The sequence below is a fragment of the Eubalaena glacialis genome, chromosome 1, assembly GCF_028564815.1.
Source record: "Eubalaena glacialis isolate mEubGla1 chromosome 1, mEubGla1.1.hap2.+ XY, whole genome shotgun sequence".
NCBI lineage: Eukaryota > Metazoa > Chordata > Mammalia > Artiodactyla > Balaenidae > Eubalaena > Eubalaena glacialis.
In genome coordinates, this window is record NC_083716.1 from 164,395,026 (window position 1) to 164,407,665 (window position 12,640).

At 34.7% G+C, this 12,640-nt stretch overlaps 1 non-coding gene across 1 annotated transcript; it reads left to right on the forward strand.

The window, feature by feature from the left end:
• The first annotated feature begins 450 nt into the window (after nt 1-450).
• Nucleotides 451-586, forward strand: LOC133079180 (small nucleolar RNA SNORA70). Its single transcript, XR_009698075.1, has one exon. It is a non-coding gene; the product is annotated as a small nucleolar RNA SNORA70 (small nucleolar RNA).
• Nucleotides 587-12,640: the final 12,054 nt, after the last annotated feature.

Below are 12,640 nucleotides of genomic sequence, written 5' to 3' on the forward strand. Positions count from 1 at the left end.
GTTCCATAAAATATGTCTTGATATGTTTATCCACTTCTCCACCTAGTGAATGATATTTTTGAATTATGTTTTGCTTCTTTGATGAACCAGTTGGTAGTATCATTTTGAAAATCCTAGCAAGCTTAAATATCAAACCTTCCAATCCCTCATCTTAAGCTATCAATTAAATGTTCTCTGGGATAAGACATTAGGTCAATGACCAAAAATGTATCCCATAAATTTATGTATCATTATTACTTTTTTTCCATATTACTGACCACTTTTTCTCCTCTCACTATCCTCACTGCATTTAACTCCCAAAATTGTGCCCTCTGCTCAACTCTTTTTACGATTGGGAAATTGATCCAAAGTAAGGGCTTAAATTTGGTTAAATCCAACCTTTATCTCCTTCTCTGGTTTATGCTCCAGTCTCATTTTCCTACTTTCTTTACAACAAAACAAGTTTCTTAGTTGCAGCCAATTAAGCCAACCATGGTCTTTTCCCCGTGGGGGGCCCAGCATGCAATGGCTGCAAACAGCAGCCTCCTCGGTAGTGTGTGCAGCCTGTTGCCTGTACAGGATGCCCTAAGGGACCTTGGAGACAGCCCTTTCCAGTGGACATTCATGACTGGCATGCTGTCCTCCATCTAGGCTCCAGGTAGGTATGTGCGGTGCCTTTGGAAAGCCCCAGGACACAGTGGCCAGAGTCCACGTTGGCCAAGTCATAATGACCATTGGCACCAAGCTGCAGAACAAGGAGCATGCGATTGAGGCCCTCTGTAAGGCCAAGTTCAAGTTCCCTGGCCACCAGAAGATGCACATCTCCAAGAAGTGGGGATTTACTAAGTTTAATGTGGATGAATTTGAAAACATGGTGGCAGAAGAGCGGCTCATCCCAGATACCTGTGGGGTCAAATACATCCCTAATTGTGGCCCCCTGGACAAATGACAGGCCCTGCACTCATGAGAGCCTTGGTGCTGTCCTCTCCTTACTCATGCCCACCAATGAATCCTACTTTCCTGTCAAAAAACAAAAACAAACAAAAAAACAACAGACAAACAAAAAACCCCAAGTCTCTTAGAACCTTAGGATCTTAGAGCTGAATAAAACTAGATGAAAATTAGCCCAAACTCTCAACAAATGACAATTCCTAACAGTGGTTGTGGTAGACAGAATAATGCTCCCTCCCCTGAAAAAATAAAATGTCCACTTCCTAATCTCCAGAACCTTTGAATATGTTACCTTATGGGACAAAATGGACATTGCAGATGTGATTAAATCAAGGATCTTGATGCATAGATTATCAGGTGGTCCCAATGTAATCACAAGAATCTTGATAAGAGAGAGGTAAGAAAGTCAGAAAAGACCGAGATAGGGGTGTGCATATCTGGGGGAAGGGGAGTGGTGTGTGTGTGTGTGTGTGTGTGTGAGCTGGAGAGAGGTGGAGAGAGAGAGAGAGAGAGATTTAAAAGTGCTACCCTACTGATATTGAAGATGGAAGAAGGACATAGCCTAGGGAATGTAGGGGGCCTCTAGAAACTGGAAAAGGCAAGGAAACAGATTCTCCTCTTAGAGTCTCCAGAAAGAATGCAGCCTTACCAACAGTGTCTGGTTAAGCCACTAAGTTTGTGGTAATTTGTTAGAGCAGCAATAGGAAACTAATACTATTGCCAAAAATTTGAACCCTTATAGAATCAGGGAAATCATCATTTTCTAAATTAGCCTTTTCCACCATTGAAAGTTTAAATGTTCAGGAAATTTAACTTGAGTTGAATTCTAACCTAGATAGCTACCTGTTACCTCAGATGACAGCTTCTACGTGGTCTCATTGACTTCACTCCTAAGGCGTGTGTCATTTCACAGTGTGGTCATTTTGTATGTGTTACGATCATTTTCTCAGTCTTCCAGTTAAAACCAAAATGAAACAAAAATTTATTACCATGTTTGTTACTTTTGGGAGGTAAAAATCTGTCATCATGCTATATATGTCAGATTTTTCTTTCTTCTTCATTTCCATCTCCACCAGGCTGGTACAAGCCTCTCCCTCAGGCTATGATGATTGCAATGGTCTCTGAACTCTGAATTCTGAACTCTTCTTCATGTCTCCAGTCTGAGGTCTTCTCGATTCAGCCTATATGCTGCTGCCAGTAAATCTTCCTAAATAACTAATTTCAAGTCATTCCCTGGCTTAGGAGCCTGTTTTCCCCTATTGCTCATCAGTTATCAAGCTTTTATACCTAAATCTCAGGTTCCTTTATAATGTCCTTCAGCAGAGCTGGCTTCATCTGCCCGTGGCCTGTGCTGTGCTCAGGGCCACGTGCGTAGAAAGGCCTGATTCTTGCTTAAGGCGCTGCTATCACTATCCCAAAATTCTTAAAAATTTTTGAACACCCACCATTTTTATTATGTATTGGAAATTATGTATAGTATAGCAAATTATGTAGCTTGTTCTGTCCCTGAGTTTATCTACATTTTATTTTGTGATCTCATTCTGTCTCAGTATAGCCTTATTTCTGGAAGGCAGATATTACTTTTGTTCCTTGAATTTACCATCTTTAGCCAACTCCTCTTTCCTAACAGTTGTTATTTTTCTTGGAATGCCCTTTCTCTTTCATTTCATGCTTCTAGGGCCAGCTCAGGCACTGTGATTGTGCCCAAGAATACTGCATTGTACATAGTCTGTGTTCCTTAAATGTCATTTCTCCTTCTAGCTCCATGCCTTCTTCCTTTCCTTACTGGCAACTTTGTCAATGAAATCTTATCCACTTCTTCAGTTCTCACTAATACCTCTTCTCTGAATTTAATTTGCACTTTACTGTTTCATAATTACTCCATGTACTGTAGTATTTTCTCCTGATCTGTGTCATAACTGTGTAAGAACAATAAACTTATCTTGCCTTATTGTGTATCTACCCTGGAATAAGGGTAGTAGTGGATGTATACAAATAATATGTATTTGCTAATGCATTAATCATCTACCAACAGTTTTCCTGTCACTGAATACCTTAAGAATATGGGAAGCTGCTTAAAAACCTTTCTGCTTATATGGAAATTAAGTTAGTTCCAGAAAGGTCACTTACACTTTTACTCCCAGGAAGTTAATATTATTTCCTAACTTCTCCCACAATAAAAAGACTAAATGGAAATACATATTTTTTTGAGCAAGTATCATTGAAACACTTTAACTTGAAGCCATAATATCCTGGAATTTTCTTATAAGTGAATTTATTTTTGGAAAATTAGGAATTACATCTATCTGATTGCTAAATATAACAAAGTGAATTATAAGTTTATATAAAAATTTATATATAGTATACGTACATATGTGTGTGTACATACTGCATATCTGTACCTATGGCAACAGAAAGTAGGGTTGGAGAGTTTTGGTTTTTTCCCCCACATTTCCTATAAATTCTAATAATACTTCCCCTCATGGAGAGCACTATATGTGTGAAGTGAAAGATTTTCATCTGTAATTTGACCTCTATTGTAGTTCATAATAGTGGAGGATCACTGGTTAAAGGGAGAATCAAACTTGAGAAGGTCGGCCTTGGACAGAACTTACCTTCTAAAATAATGGCTATAGAAAAGAAAGGCTGAAGGGTAACAAGATGGAGAACACTGAGGGATTTTCAATTATTTTTGGTGAATAGATTTTTCTTCTGATGCTAACCATTCCTATTGTAAAAGACCTGGCCATGTAAGTGAGATAGAGGAAAAGGGCAGGCTAGGCCATTTGGAACATAGGAAATGAATATAAAGGGTCACAAAAGCTCAGGATGGCAAAACTAAAAAGAAAAAGTTGGTCTGATACTTAAAACACTTCTATGCTTTAAAGAACTTTCTAATGTTATTGTTTGAAAGAAGCATCAATAGCTTATACAAATATGTTCTCTTATGCATTCAGTTTTTCTTATTTTGAAAGCATATAGTTAAATTGGTGTTAGAGTCAACTTGGTGGATTTACTTGTGGTGAGTCTATGCACTTTCTGTGTGGTTTGGTCATCCTTTAATTTTTAACCCAACCGTTAAAAATGTCCTTTTATTCATTGTCATATTGATTTAGGCAATAATCAACTTTTAAAGACTTCCTAGAAAAGTCATCATATCGTTAAAAATCCAGCAGTCTACAAAGCTGGAAGTTGTGCTGATATTCAGGCAGACTCATAATGTAAAGAAATGAGAATCAGGAACTGGGTCAAACAAGTGTTTAGTCTTTCAGGAGCCTAATTCTTTTAATATAGTTATTAAATTTTTAAAATAGGAAAGCTATTGAATTTGTATATTAATTTCATATCCAGACATTTTGGTAAATTATCTTTTTGTATGTAGTGGAAGCAATCTCTGATTTTGGTTTGCAGCAATAACCCTAAAACTGTTCAAAGAGAAAGTCTTTCAGCATGGTCATTAAAAGGCTCTGCATTTCATTCTCTGCTTTGAAATAAGAACTTTTATATTTGAGATTCTCCTTCTCTCTCTTTGAGCTATCCAATGCCATCCCAAGTAACTCTCTGAAAGCACGATGTCAACATTCTTTATTCATTTAAAATTTTTTTATGGTAGTGCTCCCTGGTTACCTAGAATTTTACTCTTAGTGGGTACTTGGCCTAAATAAAGAATCACAAGCTCCATTATTATCTCTTTGACACTACATACCAAGGACTCCTAAATTTTTAACATCTCAACTCCTTTCAGCTACCTCAGCTTTTAAACCAACATCAAAAAAACCTGCACATTTCCCTGAAGTTCTCGTTCTTAGACCCAGCTCCCTGACACCTCTTTACTAAAACAGGGTGATTTGCCAATTAAAAAATATCAACTTAAATGAGTGTAACCACTACCATTACAGTGAAGACATAAAGCATTTCCATCATTCCATAAACTTTCCTCTTGCACCATTGCAGTCATTAACCTTTTCCTACTTCATGGCCTCTGACAAATGCTGATCTGCTTACTATCACAGTACATTTGCATTTTCTAAAAGTGCATATGAAAGGTGTAGGGGATGAAAAATAATTTTCCCTCTGTTCTTCTGAGTTCTTAGCTGAGCTTCCTGTAATAAAATACAGATTATAAAGATAAAAGCCAAAACTTAATAACATATATACCTTATATATGCATGAGAGATAACCAGGGAAAAAATGAGTAACTCAGAGAGGTGACTTTAGAATTCAGACTTAATTACCATTTTAACAGGGACATGCGAGGAGGAATGTAAGTCTCTTAGGGGAAAGTAAATAATTTTTAGGACAGATGAATGGGCCTTTAGAAGAATAGATGGAAGATATGGTAGTTAATCACAAAGTTTGTCTGAGTGTGATGTCAATGTCTAGACTCTCCTTTGATAAGAGTCAATCTTCTGTGGTTTAATGAAATTCCCAAGAAATGGATTTATTGACAGTTGAGTTCCTTTTGGAGGATCTGAATTTAGGCAGATAAGGGGAGGTCAAAGAAAGCCTCTTCCTGCATTTGCTGCTTTTCAAGTGCTTACAGCTCAAAATAAACAATATATTGAAGTGGCATATTTTGAATGGCATGTCCTGAATTTCTACAGTCATTATTTTGGGATGGCATATTCTACTACCCTTCAAGGGACTCACAGTAAGTATGCTTTTGTATCTGGATTCTTTCATTTAGCATAATTCTGTTAAGATCCATTCATGTGTTTGCATATATCAGCAGTCCTTTTATTTTAATTGCTGAGTAGTATTTCATTGTATTCATGTACCACAATTTGTTTATCTAATTTAATTCAGACTTGGGATTTTTCTAGTTTTTTTCTATTATGAATGAAGCTGTTAGGAACATTAGAGTAATAGTATTTTTGTGAGAATGTGCTTTCGTTTCTCCTGGAGAAATATTTAAAAATTGGATCCTGGATTGTAAATTGATTAAATTAATATTTTTACCTATATAACATATAATATTTTTACCTATACTAATTATCAAAGAGTCTATATTATTTTGCACTCTCACCAACAATATATGTGAGTTCCATTTGTTCGACATTTTTAAATACTTAGTATTTTTGGTCTTTAATTTTAGACATTCAACTATATACTAATGATATCTCATTGTGGTTTTAGTTTGCATTTCTTAATAATAAATGATATTGAAAAACATTCATGTGCTCATTAGTCACCTTTATATCTTCTTTAATGAAGTATCAGTTCAATGATTTGTTAGTCTGAATATTGAGTAGCAAGCACTATTATTTCTTTTTCTTATCTTATTCCAGTGGCTAGGACACATTGTATAGAAGTGGGATGAAAAGAAATCTGTACCTTGTTTCTGATATTAAGAGGAAATCATTTGATATTTTATCATTAGTTACAATGTTAGGTTTAGGTTTTTTATAGATATCCTTTATAACTTTGAAGGAGTCGAGTTGCCTTCTAATGTTAAGTTTCTGATAGTGTTTTTGTATTATGTTGAATTTTGTCAAATGACTTTTTGCATCTATTTAAATGATTTTATTAACTTTCTATTTTAGTCTTTTAATATAGCTTGAATTAAATTGATAAATTTTCAAGTGTTAAATCAACTTTTCATTCTTGTGATAAATCCCACTTGTTAATCTACTTTATTTTTATATATTACTGTACATGTTTTCAAATGTCTGCTTATGGATTTTTGCATCTGCATTCATGAAGGATTTTGATCAGTAGTTTTACTTTTGAGTAATGTCTTTGATTCTGATAACAGAATAATATTGGTCTTCTACAATGGTTGGAAAATGTTCCTTCTTTTTTCTGGAAGAGATTGTGGGGATTCCTTATTATTTCTTCCCTTAAAGTTTTGTAGAATTCACCAGTAAAGACCTCTTGGTCTAAAGATATTTTTGTAGGAAAGTTAACTATAAACTCAATTTCCTAAATAGATGTAGAACTATTCTGGTTATCTACATCTTCTTGAATAAGCTTTAGTAGTTTGAGTCACTTAAGAAATTTGCCCATTTGTCTAACTTTTAAAATTTATTGTTATAAAGTTTTTGATATTATTTTATTATCCTTTTACTATCTTTAGGATCTATAGTGATGTCCCATTGCCTTTTCCTGTTAGTGGTAAATTGTTATTCTGTTTATGTTTGATTAGCTTAGCAAGCAGTTGATTAGTTTCATTTACCTTCTTGAAGAACCAGCTTTTAGTTTCATTAATTTTCTCTGCGTTTTCTGTGTTCTATTTCTGCTGTTTGTTATTGCCTTACTTCTACCTGTTTTGGGGTTTAATTTGTTCTTGTTCTGATTTCTTTACGTGGAAGCTTATATGGTATGTAACTTCAGATATTCTAATTTTTATCTCTAGTAGTTTGTTTTTGGACTATTTATATATTCATTGCTTTCCTCATCATATCAATATTAATGATTTCCTCTAACTTTGTGAAAGCTACTTGTGGTACTCTGGACTGGATCTTGCAACAGAAAGAGGACCTTAACAGAAAAACTGGTGAAATCCAAATAAAGTCTGAATGGTAGTTAATAGCAATGTAAAAATGTCAGTTTCTTAGTTTTTACAAATGTGCCGTGGTAATGTAAACTGGTAAAAATGGGGGAACTGAATGGGAGATATACAGAAAACTCTGCACTATGTTTGCAACTTGTCTGTAAATTTAAAATTATTCAAAATGAAAAAATTATATAAAAAAAACTTTCATTGACTTCAATCTAGTTTTTTGTTGTTTGTTTTCACCCTATTTCTCTACCCACACTCTCAGCAAAAAGTCTCAGTTGATGAGAAATGTCACTATTGCCCACCTTTCTCTTACATATACTCTGATATGGCTTCCATGCTCCCTAATTCATCAAAATTCTTCTTATCAAGATGGTCAATGACATCACAATGCTAATATAGAGGTGAGGTACCTGGTATGGAGAACAAGCTCAATAAAGAGATTTTTGGTGTAATAAATAACATTTACACAAGATATTAATTCTACTTAAACAATACTTGTAGTAGTAGACTATGTTATAGTAGTAAATAGGTCTCGAACTCTATGGACTTAAGATAATAAAGACATATCTCACATAAAATTTGATGTGGATCAGGTAACCCTTTACAACTTGAAGCCAGAGGATCTAGAAAAATAGTGTCCCAATTGTTGTATCAGGGCTAGGGAGAGTCGGAGAATTGTGCTATATAGTTTTCAAGTCCAGGCTTGAAGTTCCTACATCACGTGTATCCATATTCCATTGGCCATTCCTGAATCATACATACACAATCTAACTTAAAGGAGGACTGGACAATGTAGTCATCTGTGTGCCCAGAAAGAGGAAATGATTTGATTAATATGTAATATTATCTCTTGCAAAACGTAAACTTTTCTGAGATAAATTTGGAAAGCCAGCCATGCCTAGCTAATAACCAATTGTATGACTGATTGACTCGTTGATAGTTGATCAACAAATTTGGCAGAAATTTACAATTTTCTTCCAATGTCCGTTCCTTTCTTCTTCCACAGTAATAGAAAGCCAAATTTTTTGGTAACCACATGGCTACTCTGAGAAAAGACTACATCATTAGCCTTCTTTGCAACCTGATGTGGTCCTATAGCACTAGGCTATAACGAGAAATGCTCTGTACATCAACTGAGAAGTGGCTTTAATGGAAGGTCATGTGTCTTTATCTCCTACTTACATTTGGCCATGATTTTTAAAATATGGCCAAGTCTCTAGCAACTACACTGGAACATTAGATGACATTGGAATGGAAGCCAAACATGGCAAAGGCATAAGAGATAAGAAGCCTTATTCCTTGACAGCATGTAGCATCTTTCCATCTCTAGTATTTTCTCCCTTGACTCTCTGAATATGGAAAAAATAACTTCTATCTTACTAAGTCAAATTTAAATTTTTTTTCTTCAGTTACTTTCAGACAAACTTAATCATGAAAGATACAGCAAGCAATCAATTGATTAAAAATGATTAACTATACCTACATATAGACTTATATGTTCTAACTTAGGATTTTCAGGTCTCTCATTCATTTACATGCATTGTCATTCAATTTTGCATCAGACCAGAGTGTGATCTCTGGGCTCAAATTGTCTGAATTAGATGATAGATTTACTACTAGCTAGAAGACTGGCAATGGGCAAGTTTTGTAGTGTTTTAAAGTTTACCTTACATTTCTTTAAATAGTAGTATTTTAATCCACATAATAGGTTTTTACTTTTTTTTTTAATTAATTTTTATTGGAGTATGGTTGCTTTACAATGTTGTGTTAGCCTCCACTGCACGACAGCCATACACATACAGATATCCTCTCCCTTTTGGATTTCCCGCCCATTTAGGTTACCACAAGGCACTAGGTGAGTACCCTGTGCTATACAGCATGTTCCCAACAGTTGTCCATTTTATACATAGTATCAATAGTGTATATGTGTCAGTCCCAGTCTCCCAATTCCTGCCACCCCACCCCTTTGGTATCCATACATTTGTTCTCTACGTCTGTGTCTCTATTTCTGCTTTGCAGCTAAGATCTTCTATACCAGGTGTCCCCAACCCCCAGGCCGTGGACTGGTTAGGAACCGGGCCGCACAGCAGGAGGTGAGCGGCAGTGGAGCGAGTGAAGATTCATCTGCCCTCCCCATCACTCGCATTACACCTGAACCATTCCCCCACCCCCGTCCGGTCCGTGGAAAAATTGTCTTCCACAAAACCAGTCCCTGGTGCCAAAAAGGTTGGGGACCACGGATCTATACCTTTTTTCTAAATTCCACATATATGCGATATTATACGATATTTACTTTTCTCTTTCTTAATTACTTCACTCTTTATGACACGTTCTAGGGCCATAATAGGCTTTTAGAACGATTAAATAAGTCAATGCCTTTAAGGTGCTCGCCAGACTTAACAGCACAGAGAAAGTAGTCCTAAAATGATATTTCTTTCACAACAAGTGAAGCAATGGCACTGCCTGTTTAGATTCCTTCATTGATTTAAACCAAGGTTATATTCAGATAATAATATATTAATATGGAAAAATTAACAGTCTTTTTTTTGGCTTGGATAAATTTACTAATTTTATGAGGCCATCTGATGCTACTAAGTTAGTCGTATTTATGCTATTGTCCTTAGAAGTTTGAGTAATACATGGTGGTGCATTCCTTTATATCTCAAAATAAGAAAAGTATGCACAACATTAAAGATGACAAATCAAAAACAATTAGGTTTAAAATTAGATTCGTAATAGAAAAATCTGATCCCTGGAAAAAACTTGTCCCGCTGCGTGTGTGTGTGTGTGTGTGTGTGTGTGTGTGTGTGTGTGTGTATGACATCATATATACCAGTTCTTCTCAAAGTGCGGTCCCTAGACCTGCAGCATAAACAACATCTGGGAACTTGTTAGAAATGCAAATTCTCTGGCACAACCCCAGACTTACTGAAAGAGAAAACTGTGTTTTAAAAATCTTAATGATTTTAGTGCAGGCTAAAGTTTGAGAACTACGGATGTCTATCTTTAGCTAAAATACTAAGGTTAACAAAAGATTTCAGTTTATACAGAGCCATCAAGCGAATTGGTGATCTTAATGAGAATTCAGCTTGAGTTCCAGCAATATTTGGTTTTCCTGCATGAATTTAACCCAGCTAAACAATTTATATTTTATTTATTTGTTTTCTATTATGTCTTCCTTCATTATGTCCTAAATTTATTCAAAACTTTACGTGATAAATTCTTATGGATACTTTGGTAAAAACATGTTATAAATATCAAATGATTTAAATTACATGCAAACAAATAAATTAAAAAATGATATTACTCTAACCCTGATCAAGCTGCTTTGCTTTTCCACTGGTCTTAAGATACACCCTGCATGTAACAACTTGTTAAGATCATCCAAGAACAACTTCTTCATGACTTGATAAAAATTAAAGAGATAATAGAATAGTATAATAAAATACAACAGTACACGTAAATACAATATCTAAAACAATAGTCTCTACTTGTTGAGTATCCTAGAATTTAGGTCTGAGAAACCTCTCTGGTCATCAGCTGCCTAACAGGATGTAGCTCAAACAAGGTTCCTTTTAATATATTCCTTCAGTACATGCTAGAACATATATTATTTCAGAATATAAAATTTACTTCCCATTCAGAATATTAGTTACAGAAAATATTTTCCTCATGGCTTTTCCCATTCTTTTTCAAGCGCTCCATAGATCTATGGATTTAATTTCAAAGTGTTTGGAAATTTTGATGGAAATCTTTAAAACTTGAATAAAGTAAAATGGGGCAAGCAATAATAATATGTGGCAAAATGTCACTAATATTAATGTAGTTTGTCCAAAATCTTCAAGCATTTTGATATTCTCTGAAAAGTGCTTTTAGTTTACTTAAAACCTTACAGCAAAGTTATTAGTGTTTTCTCTATCACTACTATATTTAACCTGCGCATCCTGGAATACTTCCCTCTGTGATTACCAAGGAGGTTGCAGGGTGGGAAATGGTGAAGATAAATTATACTTATCAATCACTCCATGACTGGTGGTTTGTTCCAACCTTTATCCCCAAGGCACTGCTTCTTGAATGTAATTAAACATCCTGTATCCATAAAGGCAAAGTATTTTACATCAGTTTTTAAATTCAGTTTAAGAAATAATATTAAACATCTTTTAAAGTAAAAGTTTTAGTATGAGGCAAGTGTTTTAATATTTTGTTTTTAAAACCACGTGAGCTTAGGTATTTAATATAACAGATATATATATTAAATATGGTAATATCAATTTTGCATAAAAAGCTAAATATGTTTATATCTGTATATAGGCATATGCATTCTAAATCCAATCCAACTTTTGATATGGTTAAAGGTATTCAAGCTTTTTCAATATTCCGAATTGAATGTATTACATATAGACCTCTATATCATGTAACAATACTCTTTTGTATGTTTGACAATCACTTTTCTAGCTCCTTTAATTATTGTTTTCTTACTGTACATCATAGAGGAGATGTGGAAACATGTTAAATAAATTTGTAAAGCACAAACCTGCAAAATATTCCTATTTGTCACTGACTATGTGATAGCAAAATTATAATCAGATATTTAATTAATATTTTATACTGCAGTATCCAAAATTTGCCATGAAATCAATATAACATATGAGATGCAACCAGGTTACATAACACCGCATTGCTTTCCTTTTTGCATATAAATAAAACAAATCTGAATTATACAAAATCCAGTAAAAGTTTTCATTCTTTGGAAGAAAGACTCCATATTCTTGGAACTGAGGGTATTACAGTGAAGAACTTAGATAAGGTCCTTACTCTCATAGTCTACAGGTTCTAGTGTCAGGTGGGGATGAGGCGGGGGGAGTAAATAATTGATTATTTAAATGGGAAACGTTGAAAATGATAAAGTGCTATGAAGAAAATAAAAGGATAATAAGTAGAGAATCAGCGGTTGGTGATGAGAACCTTAAAAAACTTTAGATGTTTTGGTCAAGGAAGGCTTTTCTGAGGCAGTGAGAAATGATCTGAAACTTGAATAATGAGAAGTTAGCCACACCGGTATTTTGTGGAAGAGTATTATAGATAGAAGAATAACAGATAAAAGTCTATGGAACAGGAACAAAGTATCAATGGAAAGAAGAGTAATTTAGATGAAAAATAATTATTATGAGAAACAGTACAGAGTCAGAGCAGTACCTCATATTCAGT